The sequence below is a fragment of the Manis javanica genome, chromosome 8 (assembly GCF_040802235.1).
Source record: "Manis javanica isolate MJ-LG chromosome 8, MJ_LKY, whole genome shotgun sequence".
In the NCBI taxonomy this organism is placed as follows: Eukaryota; Metazoa; Chordata; class Mammalia; order Pholidota; family Manidae; genus Manis; species Manis javanica.
The window spans coordinates 21,078,554-21,092,614 of NC_133163.1; the positions used below are offsets into that span (position 1 = coordinate 21,078,554).

At 46.3% G+C, this 14,061-nt stretch overlaps 1 protein-coding gene across 8 annotated transcripts in view; it reads left to right on the top strand.

Moving 5' to 3' along the window:
- The first annotated feature begins 666 nt into the window (after positions 1-666).
- Positions 667-14,061, top strand: part of STON2 (stonin 2) — a 154,978-nt gene continuing 141,583 nt past the window's right edge. For 5 of the 8 annotated variants that reach the window (XR_012133731.1, XR_012133736.1, XM_037017932.2 and 2 more), the window contains exon 1: positions 667-823. The gene's annotated coding sequence lies outside the window, so the exon portion shown is untranslated. Of the gene's footprint in view, positions 824-8,233; positions 8,631-14,061 lie in introns of those variants that run through there. The other 3 variants (XR_012133733.1, XR_012133735.1, XR_012133732.1) reach the window with 2 other exon arrangements.

Sequence of the window (14,061 nt, forward strand, 5' to 3'; positions counted from 1 at the left end):
GCCATAGAAACTTTAGGGTCATTGTTATTATTATTAAGCCTCATCGATCTAGCTAGGTATTAAGTTCCTTGTAAATGAAGATCTTACCATCTTTCTCGTTCTTAACAATTTGTTAACGTGATGAGGACCTTGCACCAATCGCTTCCCCGTTGCTAGCCCTGGTTGGACCACATATATAGAATGTGCATTAAGTCCAATCTGAGTCCACAAGCATGATTTGGCGCCCACTGTTTACGGGCCACTGCCTTGAGTCCTACACTCTTTTTACAGTAAAAAAGTATCGAATGAACATGAAGTCAAAACCCCACGTAGGAGTGTGCCAGAGAAACAAGGACTCTCACAGTTCAGCCTCGGCATGGGGTGCGGGAGAGACTCCAAGGGGATCCCCACTCCCCGCCACTCCTGTGCTACTTGCAGCTTTCCGCTTCTCCCCATGCCTGCACCGCCGGCCCCACTCGGAGTAGAAGAGCAAGATACCGGTTGCAGGGTCTGGATCAGGGCCCCTGGGTGCAGCGAAGACGCGAAGCTGTGGCGCCCGGGCGCTGGGAGCAGGTCCAGACGGCGCCCGTCCCATCCCACCGCCCGGCTCCCTACTGCCAATCAGGTCGCGGCTCGGGCCGCTGCGCCAATCAGCAGAGGCGGGAGCGGCTCCAGGAGCCGGCGGGCGCGGAGCGAGCCCGGAGTCGGAGCCGGCAGCTGCGCAGCGGCCGATTGCGAGCGCGGAGAGAGCGGCGCGGCCGGGCCGGGCTCCCCAGCCAGCCCCGCCAGCCCCGCCGCGGCGACCTTCCAGCCCGCTCTCGGAATCCTGCCGGCGGTGTCGCAGGTACCCGCGCCCGCGCCCTGGAGCGGGAGGGCGAGCGTGCCCCGCGCGAGGGGCTCGGCAGGTGGAGCGAGAGGGGTCGGGCCAACCGCGAGGTCCTAGCGCCTTGACGCTTGCGCCCCGAGCCTGCCTCGGCCGGGGCCCCGGAGTGGGGCCGGCGGGGGGCTTTTCCACCAGCTGCCGGAGTCCAGGGGGAGGGGGCGAGATGAGCCCTCCTCAGGAGGGCGTGGGTGGGGAGGGGGAAAACACCTGCGACCCCGCATCCATACGCAGGCACTGTTTGCCAGCGGGTGTCTTCCGCGAGGTCTGGGTCCCCGGGAAGTCTTCAATGGCTTGAGTGGCGAGGCGACAACAGGTGTCCCTGGGGACGGTGCCTTTTCTCCCCGCCTGAAATCCCGGCCTTAGCGTGCCGCTCCACCTTCGGGGTGTCCGGAGACAGGACCCCAGCCTTGGCCTCGTAGGCGCGCTGCCCGCTGGACAGCGCCCAGCGGCGGCCGGAGCCCCGCGGACCTGGGCTCTGGATGGAGTTTGCTCCGCGCGTTGCCAAGCAATTTGCTGGACACCGCCTCTTGCTGGGATAAAGAGAGCTGAAGATGAGAGAGAGTCGTGTGTGTGTGTGTGTGTGTGTGATGAGCTGAAGATGAGAGAGAGTCGCGTGTGTGTGTGCGTGTGTGGTGCAGCCCCTCTTGAGCTGCCTGAGGGCTGTGAGTGAATCATTAACTGTGCTCTTGGTGCAGCTCCTGGCTTCTGCTTGTCTCTTTCTGGTTGGCACATCCTTCCTGCTCCCTGTGTCTCACTCTCCTCATCTGTAAGGCGGTGATAAATGATCGCACTTGCCGGATAGCTTTGTTTTGAGGATTAAGAGAGCCAATGCCTGAAAAACACCCAGCCTTTATTATTATGCTGCCTTTATTATTATGTGGAGCAGATAATTTTTTAAGAGTAAACGTGTCTAAACTGGCCCAACGACCATTTGGAACTCTGAGGAAGGGGGAAAATGCTATTATTAATGTTACTGATGGTTACTGATGTTATCATTTAAAGGTAATAAATCCTTTGAAGCTTTAAAAAAAAGGAAAAAGGTTAACTCCATAGGAATGGTGAGAGAGGTTTCAACTAGTAACTGAGAAAAGCTTTATATGCTATGAAGAAAAAATAGAAAAAACTGCTATGAATGTTGTGTGAAAAGAATATCATGGTACTTTATTAAATGCTCATATTTCATTAGTACGGCTGATTGGGGTGGCGGGGAGTTGAAGGTTTTTATACGATCTACTCTTCCCTTTAACAAACAAGTAAAGTTTAAAAAGAGAGAGAAACAAAATGCCCAACAATGCAAAATGCCAGCAGCTCATAGACACCTAACATTCTAGCCTCCACTTTACGTGGTTATTCCTGTGTCTGACCTGGGTGGTCCGGTCCACTTCTTTGCCACTGGCACTTTCTTTTCCTTATTTAATCTTAAGAGTCCAATAAACACTTGCCACCATTCATTGACCTAAAATAATTTATTGGAATTCTGAACCCTCTGCTACTTAACATCCTACCTCGTGACAAACCTGGAAGGACCCACCTAAAGGTTCCCTAGTAGAATCTGCCTGTCTTATCACATCACACTATCCCCATGGCCTGGGGCCAGAGAAAGGCCAACAGAATATCCCAGGTCTCCTAGGGTTTCCAGTGGGTTTGCCAGAAGCCTTAGAATAAATACATTCTCTTAGAGAAACCCTGTGATGTTCTTCTCAGAGAGCAAGAAGCCCACATCCAGATGTAAATCTTTCAAATGGCAGATAAATTCCACAGCCCTTTCATTTGTTGATAAGGAGACGTTTTACTCTCACACCGGAGTGAGAGGATCTAAAAACTTGTTGCTGGAGGAGGGAGAGAGGGAGGGAAGTGTGTGGGGCAGGGGAAAGATTGCTGAGTTCAGAGCAGATCTACACCTGGAGAGAACTCTGTCTCTGTGGCTGATGATTGGGAGGCCTGGCCAACTTGCTTTGCCTTTTTGAGCCAAATTCTACCACTATGTCAAATGAGGACTCAATTTCTTTTTTTAGGGGAGTTGTTCTAAGGAGGGTGCTAATGGATGGAAAATCCCTAACACAGTTCCAAGCCTGTCTGTATCAGCCAGAGAGGATCCTAAAGGCGAGAGTGATCAGATATACCTGGGAAAAAAGAAGAAAAAATTTGATGACACCTAAGCTGAGTGTAGAAGGATGAGTGAGTCTCTTGTACAGATAGGAGTGAGGTGGGATGAGGAGAAGAGAGAAGACGGGAGAGGATATCACAGAGGGATGTGGGAGATCAAATGTGCTGCAGGAGTCAGTTTAGGCAAAATAACAACCCACCAGTCTCGGTGGCTCACAACAACTGAGGTTTGTTTCTCACTTTGCTGCCTGGCCGGTGTGGGTCAGCTGTGGTTCTGCTCCTCATTTGTTTTCATTCTGGGACCCACTGAAGCTTAAGAAAAACAGCAGCTGCCTGGGAAAATTCTGATCTCATTTGTGGGAAAGGGAAGAAAGAGAACGTGATAGAACAAAGCCATGGCGCTCACTGTCTGCTCTGAGGTAGCAGTTGGCACTCAGCTCTCAAGCTGTTGCTAAGGCCAAGCATGGTGTCAGTGGTCTGGGGAAGTGTAAGCCTCCCGCAGACAGTGAGGTATTGCTAAGTAGCAGGGAATGCGCAGCAGGGAAAAGCCTGGGAGGTGACCTCAGAGGCAGAGGGCTCTGGGTGGTGTGCCTGGAGGCAGGGAGCAGCCATTGAAGGGTTTCAGTTGGAGAGGGACTTGGTCAGATTTTCAGGCTGAGCTCACATCACTAGTGACAAGGTGGGGACAAGGTTGAAATAGACTAAAGGCAAGAGCTGATGAGGGCCTGAAGTAATTCAGCAGCCCCGGATTGCTGTCTATCACATCACTTGAGATTCTACTACTAGAAAATTATTCACTAGGCACCGAAGGACTTCATAAGACCTCTCCTAAAATGCCCATGTTCTCTCATCTTGAAGTCATTATTTTACAATGAGTAAATTATAAGAAATTTATGATTTATTTTCAATTTATAATATACATCTAAAGACAGAGTTCTCAAACTTTCGTGGGCGTCAATCTGGCCTGGAGGCCTGGAGGAAACAGAATTCTGGGCCTCACCCCCAGAGCTTCTGAGTCAATAGGTGGGAAGTTGCATTTCTGACAGGTGCTCAGAAAGTGATTGCTGATGCTGCCGATTCAAAGACCACACTTTGAAAACCACTGAACTAAAAGGGGAAATTAAGGTGTGGTTGAGGAAAGCCCTGAGAAGAAGGGCCTAATGAAAGGAGGAAAAGTCTGGAAGGTCCCAGCATTCTCCATCTAGCAGATTTGCTGAAGGTCTGGCTCTGGCCGTGGGCAGTGGGGTCTGTAGGAGTGACCGAGTTTCTAGGTTTAGATTGAATTGCAGATGCGAGTCTCCCCATTAAGAAACAAAGAAAGGTTGGATTCAGGAGGAGTAAAAGCGTACAAGAGCTGCCTCATCCCTTCCCTTTGTAATTCTGCCCTGACTCCCCATCCTGTCACTGAGCACACACCCTTTTGTCTGGCTCACTCAGCCTGTCACCATATTCCAATCCTGATCCATCACACTTGTCATCCCAGTTTTAATTTCTTCTGGAGCTGTGTTTGCCCACTGGGTGGACGTTTGGCTGAATCTTAAAATAGTCAGACTAAGAAATTACTTGCTTCACTTGAGGTTGTCTTCATAAATAAACATCTGTACCATGTGATCATGCAAATTATGATCAACCCCCTAAGATAAATAACCCCTTGGAGAATGCAGGATCATCCATGGTTTGGCTTATATGAGTGGGTGGAGCAAGTCACAACAATTCCCTTGACTGTGATTCACCATTCCTGTAATGAGAGCATTCCAAGAATGGACGTTGAGGAGAAAATATGTTGGCATGTACAACATGACAGAAAAAATAAGACAAGCGTTTGTTTTCTTTGTACTATACAGTTGGCCCTTGAACAATGAAGGGGTTGGGGGTGCCAACCCCCACTTCTGCGCACTCACAATTCAAGTATCCCTTCCAGCTTCCTGAAAACTTAACTACTAATAGCCTACTGTTGGCCAGAAACTTTACCAATAGCATAAACAGTGGATTAACACATATTTTGTACACTATATGTATTATATACTGTATTCTTACAATAGAGTAAGCTAAAGAAAAGGTTTTTCAAATTGTTGCAGATTTCCAAATGATTTTCAAATATATTTATTGAAAAATTTGCATGCAAATGGACCTGCACAGTTCAAACCCATGTTGTTCAAGAGCCAACCATATTTTTCTCTACTTTGGATATGGGAAAAGTTGAGCTCTATATCTAGAGTCCAGATAATCAGTGATATGCCTACTCAACAGACACCATGTGAATGCGGGAGATTCTTTCAGGGCCAGTATGTTAAGTGCTGACTAGCAAGTTACAGTATTTGTTTCAAGGTGGGATGTGTGTAAAATGGCCCACTGGGGTATGGGTAGAATATACTAGAAATTCTATATATATTTAATTTGTATAAAATAAGAAATATCACGGTACAAGCTATAAAATGAAGTGAATGAGATTTGAAAGGACCCTTTTCCTAGTCGGGGTGTGCTAGACAAACGATACCTTGAAGGTATGCTGTCTGAAACAGGAGAATTGCCTAAGATTCTGCATACCTCCAGAGGTGGGTGACAAATGTTGGAATTATAGTCCCTGTCTAGGAGGCCCGAGGCCAACTCTGTTAGTCAGCTCTGTTTCCTTCTTCAGGTCATTTTGGAAAGCCAGCTGCCTTCCCTCCTCTTTCAACTTGGCCTTAGTACCACCACCCCTTGGTGAAACTCCCACAGTTCCCTAGATCCCAGGTCTCCAGGAGATTTGGTCTAAGGTTTCCAAAGATGTAGCAAACAAAACCCTAGACATGAGTGAAAGCCAGTGAGGGAAAGAACACCTAAACTAGCCAGGGGAGATTTAAAATACTAACCGTATTCATTGGAAAATGTTACTACTCCCTGTTGGATAGCATTTATCCAACAATTTTATATTTAAGAAACATGCATATCAAATCCCTAGATAAATAGTATCCTCTCTGTATGTTTCTATTGAGTAAGTGCTATCATATATATATTTACATATCATTTTTATATCTCTAGCAATTTCAGGAGGTAGATTTCTAGTGCTGAAATCAGGTGCTAGATTTCTGAAATTCAATAACCTAGAAACATTTGGCCAAAATTCTATAGACAGATCATAGAAGGGCAGGATTGAAAGCTCAGTCTTGAGTTTTTCATTCATGTGTACACCTCTGTCATCCCAACGGGCTCCATACGAACTTTGGCCTGTGCTCTGAGGTGGTCACACCACCAGTCAAGAGATGATCAGTGTTCCTTGTGATAAGTAGTCACAGGGAGTGTGATGCCACTTTGCAGATTGTTAATGGCCCAGTAAAATCTTCAGAAGGTGATGTCATGGGAATGGCCTGCGCCTTCTTCTAGGTGCATGGCTTAGGAAGAGGTTATCAGGGGTTCAGAGAAGTGTAATGCTTAGTCTTCTGTCACAACCTCTTGCCTGAGAGACAAAGGGCATAATATTTATGCACAATTAATAATAGTTAAGTATCAAAGAGGCCAATAGTAGGCAAATAATCAAAGAGGGGACCCTGTGCTGTGAATTCAGAGGCAGGGAGGGAATCCTTCTGAGGTTGTGCTGGGGGGGGGGGGTTCATGGAGGAACAGTCGTCATGTACTGGAGGTAGAGTAGGAATGAGATGGGGGCATCAGGGTTGAGGGAATGGACCCAAAGGAACCAAGGCTCTGACAGTGAGCACAAGCCTGGGCCAGGCCTGCGACTGAACCCGTGTACCTGGAGTGAGGAAGACAAGTGGCAGAAAGCCTTCTTATGAAGTCTTCCTTTCGTGACTCCCATTTGATCCTCTAATCTGAATATTCTGACATTTTTGATCACCTCCTGACAAAGGAAGCCATTTGATGATTTACTAGCAGATGAGTAACACTGGACTCTAATTCGACCTTCTTAACATGTTCATTTTATTAATAGGAAAGCGCTTCTGAGCTAAAGATGTCAAAGCTCTTTATAAATAAAATGTCATCCTGTCATAAACTCTGACAAACTGGCAGGCAGTTTATATCTCTTTCCATGCAAAATGATCCGAGTCTAAAGTCACACAGGCATCCCCTGGCACTTCTGTGTTCATTGAGCGCACCTCCCTGGATGTTTGGTGGTGTCCACCTTAAGATGCTTCATAGATCTCCATAGGGGTGGTGGCATTAATAACTTGGGGCCCCTGTCATCCAATCAGGATTTTCTCCATCGCATTAAACCTCATGGAAGCCCTCAATTGTAACCTCAAAAAGTTCTTGTTAATTTTAAGTTAGGGGTGAGATAATTACACCTTTCTCTTTCAGGCTTAATCCTGCTTCTCATTAAAAGAGGCAATCCTTTAGCACTGTGAGTCTCTGCAAACATACCCTCTGCATGAAATAGTGTTCTCAGTACTTTTCATGCCAGATGTCAACCAGTATAGCAGGACCATTAGTGGCTTTCAATCTGTCTGAACTTTGAAGTGAGATACCGGACCCTTACCAGCTCAAGAGAATCACTCTACTGGCTGCCTTTTGCAGTTAGCTAATTGCTTTTAAACAGCAACACACAAAGTGAGATGCTTTCATTGAAAACAGATTTTCTTTCCCTTTGCTTTAGAACACCGAACGTATTTGTCTTTTCTGACTTAAATTTTTAAAACAGAAAAAAATAATAGCATGGTTAAGTGGATAAAGCTGGGGTAATCTATAGATGGTGAGTTTATTCAGTTATACATTGTTAAATGGTGTCTGTTGTGTGAACCCGGAGCTGTCAGAAATACTGGTATTTTTTACCTGGATATTTTCCCACCCTTGCCATACATAAAGTATTAATTTATTTCCTACATCACTGTTTGTTCCTGCACTTCCCTCCAATTCAGACTCTGAACAGAAGGGTGTGAACAACTTTAATTACTGAAATTATCAAAATCGTTATCAATAGCTCTCATTCACTGAGTCTGACTACGTCCCAGGTCCTCTGCTAGCAGTTTACTCCACATTATCGCACTGCATTTCCACCTTAACTCTGTGAGGCCAGGAATGAGTAGCATCTCATTTTACAGATAGACAAACAGAGGCTGGAGTTGAGTAATTTGTCCAGGACTGTCGTAGGGCTTGGGCTTTGAACCCAACTCTTAATCTCCAGCTCTAGAGGCTATGCCCTTAGTCACCACTGTATCTGGAAACAAAACAGAAACTGCTTTAAAGAGTTAACCCGGGTTCCCTGTCCACCCCGGCCACGCCCACGGGGATCCTGGTGGGAGGAAAACTGCCCTTGTTTCTGCTCCCTCGGTTCACACTGTCAGCAGGGCTGTGGAAGGCATGCTGGCTTCCCTTCTTTTCCCCATCTCTAACATGTAAAAAAGGGGGTGAGGTGGGGTGGGGATCTGTTTGAGTAAATCCTAGGTCACTGACCCTCAGCTGCTCCGGCAGCAGCGCCCGCAGCTCCAGGGCCCTGGGGCTCCTTGCTCTGCTGTTGGTCTTTGCTCAGTTCCTGATCCCTGAGCAGGCCGTGGGGATGCAGTTGCAAAGAGGCAGAGTCATCTACTGTCACATCGTAGGCTCAGCTGGCGAATGGCCTCTCCCAGCACCGTGTTCATGGAACTGGGGGCTTTGATCCCCTGTTGTGTGGTTGCTTCTTTCCTGTGAAGAGGACAGAGAATGTGCGGCCAGTCCTGGACCCTTGACAGAGGTGGGTCCTAGCTCTGATAGGAAAGCAATATCAGAGTATAAGCTCATTTGTATACTTACAGGGGGCAAAAAGTATGTCTCGTGGATGGAGCACAGCAGAGTGGGTAGGAGTTTGCAGCCAGACTGCCTGGGTTTGAAGTGTGTGGTCTTGGGCAAGTTAAGGATCCTCCCTGTGCCTCAGTTTCCTTATCTATATAAAGGGGATAATAATAGCCCCTATGCCATAGAGTTCTTATGAGGGTTACATGAGTTCTTTAATTAAATGAGTTGTACAGCACTTTGAAATCCTTGTCTCAGAGATAGGAAGTGTTATGTAAATGTCTGCAAGTAGCACATAAAAACAAAGCGGAGGGTGAACATTATCATACATAGGCAGGCAGTGAGTGCCGTGGGAGTTCAGAGCTCAGCCGACTGCCTCGGTGAGACATCTTCATGAGGAGTCACGCACGAATGAAATCTAAAGTGGAGTAGGGGACCTTGCCGTTTTAAAGACTCCTATAAGAAATAGGTTTGTACACAGCTTTTTTTTTTTTAAATCAACCTGAGAGAAACAAAGTAAAAGGAGGAGGGAAGTCCAAGATGACTTGATATTTTTAACCAAGGCCGCTGGGAAGATAGAGCTGCCATCCTCGTGGGTGGGGAAGGCTTCTGGTGGGAGAGTTTCCGGGGAGGGAGAGTAATTGCTCAATATTGGGTAGGTTAGGTTTGAGAGGCCTGGTAGATGTCGACGAGACAATGCTCAGTGGACATCAGTGGAGTGAGGTGAGAGGTCAGAGCTGGAAACAACTATGTCGGGGTTCCTAGCTGTAGATGGGACGCAGAGCCCTGAAGGGATGAAAGGCGACCGGGAGGGGACGGAGTCCCAGGACTCGTCCAGGACGCAGTGCAGCTCCCGGGGAGAGTCAGGCTGGCTCTGCTTTTCCAGTTTGCTTTTCTCTGCCTTTGCCAGGTAAAGTGAGGCATGGGCCTATTGGATGCTGGTGTTTTCTTTGGATCTTTTCTCATTAGGGCTCTACAGGGGCTTCACTGTCAATAGGCTAGGGTCATTCATCTTGACCTTTTGGAGCTTTCTGTCCTAGGGCAAGCTACTTACTCTTTGAGACTCAGTTTCCTTTTCTTGAGGTGGGAACTAGTAGTGAAAGTGCTCACCTCAGAGATTTGAGGACAGGGAAAGTACAGGTGTATTGATGTTATGAAGCTGTTTATCGCTTTATCACTCTAAAACTCACTATTCATGTCGACATGTTAAAATGTTAGATGTGAGGAGTGGTGGCAGCTCATATATTTTTAAAGCCCTTTGAATTTTCCCTGAACTGAAAACCACATTTTAATTTAAGCCATACTGCGACTGTTTTCCTCCTCCTTTTTAAAAATAAAAGAGAAAGGTCAAGGAGATACTGCAATAAATTGCACACACATATATCGGCCACTTATGCTTTCTCTGTAATTGAAACACTACATCCATGTCAAATCCGGCCTGTGTGTGTGTGTGGCAGTTGGTACATGAATCATGGATTCACAAGCATTCGAGACTGAAAACTGAAGCACAGAAAAAAATGGATATCCCTGGCAGGGACAGTGTTTCAGGATCATATACTCTAACTTCACTTGTGCTGCCTACCACTGAGCCAGGTAAGAAAGCTTCCATTCTTTGCTCGTAAGCTAACTTGATCCTCCTTTAATGTTTTAAGTCCCAGTTTTACACCTGGTTGGAAAGTGCATCAAATTTCATTCAACAAATAATATGATTCTGAATTCATATTTTAAAAAGTCTCACCTCAAAGTGAAATAAGAACCCAGAGCTATGGAGAATCAAACCCTGGAGTCTTGTCTCCCTAAGTAGTATGTTCTCTAGCTAGGATGTCTGCTGTGTTTTCATTTATGGTTTATATGCTTTGAACTTGTGGCTTTTCTGTTTTGTAAGAGTTACCGTCAGTGAGACATCTACCAGAAGAAATGCTCCCATTAGTGGTGGCGGGACCAAATATATGTAACTGTGTGTGGTTGGGTTCTGAATCCCTACTAGCATTTTTGAGAAAGCTTCTCCAGATGGAGGTGGGTGAGGACTGAAAGAAACATTCAAAATACTGAAGCAAAAAAAATTAATAGAACAGAGCTTCCAGTGATTAAATTTTTCTTTCTAGTCTTTCAGGTTGAGGAAGTAAAGGGAATAGGCATAAACGGTGGGAAATTTCCATCAACTCGGAAAAAACAATAGAATAAATAATTCTTTTCCATGAGCTGAGAGCCCAGGGAGTCATAAGGTCAGAGGATCCTGTCCCATTTGTCTGTGTGACAGCCACACCCCCGCCATAGGTGTGTCTCACCCTTAAACAGTAGAAGTGTCCCTGGGAAGCTGAAGAGGTAGATGCAAAGGGAAATTGTGTATTCAGACCATTTCAGAAATACACCAGTAGGTTACACTTTTCTCTGTGTTCCAAATTTTCTTTAGTGGGAGCATATTCCTTTTATAATAAAATATATATAAAAATATTACATTGGGAAAACAAACCTAAAAGAAAGAAATACACTAGGAGTGTGGAGATGGCTGAGTTGTCACTATTTAAAGGCACTGAATTGCTCATGTTTTATAATGTAAGGACTATTTTGTCTTCTAAGGTATAACACTTCCTAACATATCTGCTCTCTAAATTTATGATCTATAAAAAAGTAGAGTGTCAACAGTACACGTCACCCATCAAAACTCAAGACCCTGCTCTGCAAAAGCCAAGCCAGCCCTCAGGCAGCAGGTGTTTATTTGCCTGTCACACTGCACCAAGCCCACCCAGTGGGTCCCCATCCCCCACCGCTGTCCCTGGCAGTTGGAGACACCCACGTCCCCCTGCCTTCAGTCAGCAGACATGAACTTGGGGTGTTTCTTGTTTGTGAGGGGCCTGCGAATAAGGATAATGTCAGTCAGCCCAGGGTCCTGGTGTAGCTGCAGCCCGTGAGGCCCACTGTGGCGGCCTTGGGTTTTTGTATTTGGCTGGGTTCTTTTGTTTTTCTGCCTGTGTGTTTTGTTGGGGGAAGAGGGAGGGGAGGGATCCCTAGAAAAGGGAAGGAGATATCTTCCACATTACTGAAAACGGAAATAAGGAATTATCAGTTCGGGGTCATTAGAAGCCACAGTGCCTGGCATCCTTCTGCTGTGCTCCTCTGGAATGACTTGGCTTTGTTTTGAACAGTCCGAAAGTGACATGAGCTGGATAAATTGTTCTAGGGTGGAAGATTTAAAAGGGAGTCCAGAGATCCCTAGGGAGGGACTTCAGGAAAGGTGTCTGTGAAGCACCTGAAGTTGTAAATAATGTGGCAGGTACGTGTATTTGCCCAGAGATGAGGGTCTCTGGCCTAAATCATATCTCAAGGAGATCCACAGATTCACTCTTCTTTTAAAAAAAGGTCAAGTACCAGTTTAAGGGGAGGCGTTCAAGTTTGAGTTGTACCTCTGGGCCTTGGCCCTAACTAGAGAATACCTGATGGATGATATGTGTGTGCAGTGCAAGTGTGGGTGTGAGTGTGTAAGACAGCTCAGGCGCACCCACAGAAGCCTACGCTGCGGAAACGGGGAGAACGTTTCCCTCTTTAAGTGCTGGGATGCTGGAAGCCCAGGAACACAGCGTCCCTCCGTTCTGGCTAGTGCTCCCTCTTCCCTCTCTCTGCTGTCCTGGAGCCTACACAGAGCTCCCTTAACTCCGTAGTGCCCAAGGGGTTCACTCTTTGAAGTGAAGACTAGTATCTCCCTTACCTGGTCTCCCTCTGGGTTCTCAGCGAGCCAGGGTGATTACCCGTGCGATGGAAGGTTGCATTGGGCCCCGGTTTCTATGACGGTGACAACAGAAGACATTTATAGTGAACTCCTGAGTGGCCTGTGCTCAACATGCAAATGTTGACATTTCTACCCTTGTTTCTTTCTTCTCCTCATATGTTCTCCCTGGGAGCCCTAATATGATGGTTTGACCTAACCCAGTCCATTGGGATGGCTTCCAGTGATCTGTCAATCTATATTATCAACACTCACCTTCTTCTGAACTCTTGACCTGTCTGTTTAACTGGCCCAATGGACACCTCAGTGTGATTGTCCTACATGCCTGTCAAACTCACTGGTCCAAAACTGAACTCTCATATCCCTCCACCTGTCAACTATTCTTTCCCCCTGAAGCCAATTGCAATTTTCCAAGGATCTTTTCATCTCCCCACCACAGCACTGCTCCCTCAATCTAAATGAGTCCCCATGTCTTGATGATCTTACATCTTAAATGGCTCATAGAAAATATCCCTACTCTTTTTCCTTCTTCTTGCAATGCTGATCACTCTGATTACTAGCTGCGCTTTCCACTCTCCAGTCCACATTCGCATTGCTTCCAGAATGACCTTTCTGAAATACAATTGAATTATGTTATTTCCTCATTTAAAATTTTTAAGTTGATCTTCATTGCCTTTACAACAAAACCCAACCTTCTTGGCATGGTTTACAAGGCCCTGTGTACTTGGCTCCTAATATTTCCAGCCTCCTGTCTCGCTACTCTCCTTCTGGCCCATTACTTCAGTCAGACTGAGCTCTTGTAGTTCAAGAAACACAACCTGCTTTCACTCATCTCCTAGACCTTTATATGAACATATTACATTTTATTACAGGTATTTTGAATGAGGGACTTAAAAAAAAGTGTTATACTTCGAGGTTCTAAGTCAGGTAAAATATAGATGTCACCTCTCCAGCCCTGTGTCACCCCATCCCTGGCTCTTGTCCCATTCCTAACATTAACCCCCAACTTCAGGCCATTCCTTAACAGGAACCTCATTTCTTAAGCTCATCGTCCCCTCACACCATCCCTTCCTCTTACCTCCAGATCCTACCCTGTCTCTGGTACATAATCCAGGGGTTGGGTCAGTGATGAGGTTCAGGAATGGGGCTAGGAAGGGAGGAAGTCTGGGATGAATGTAAGACTTGAGGATGCCTATTGCACCTACTTTTTGGTAATAAACAGTAGTTTCACATTTTAACACGACTGTTTAAACATGACTAAGTAAAGCGGCACACTCCAACTGACCATACTACTTTATTTTTATAGAGGCTATACTGCCAAGCTTTGACTGTCCTTTTCCCTGCCCCCAGCTAATTTCTCTTCATCTTTCCAGCCCCTGTCCAGGTGTTACGTTCCCTCACTTATTCTACACCGACCCCAGCACTGGGCTAGGTGCTACTCCTCTGTGTGCTCACGGCTCTGTTGGGTCCTCCTGGGGCAGCCCTGATCTGTGTGGTGATTATATCTTTATGCGCCTGTCTCCCTCTCCAAGGCAAGGGCTAGGTCTCAGTGCTCCCTCTATCCCTAGAATTTCACTATAACATGCCTATAGGAGATGCTGAATAAATGCTTATTGAATGAATGAAGAATGAGTATACACACGGTGATTGTCCTATGACAGAATTCTAT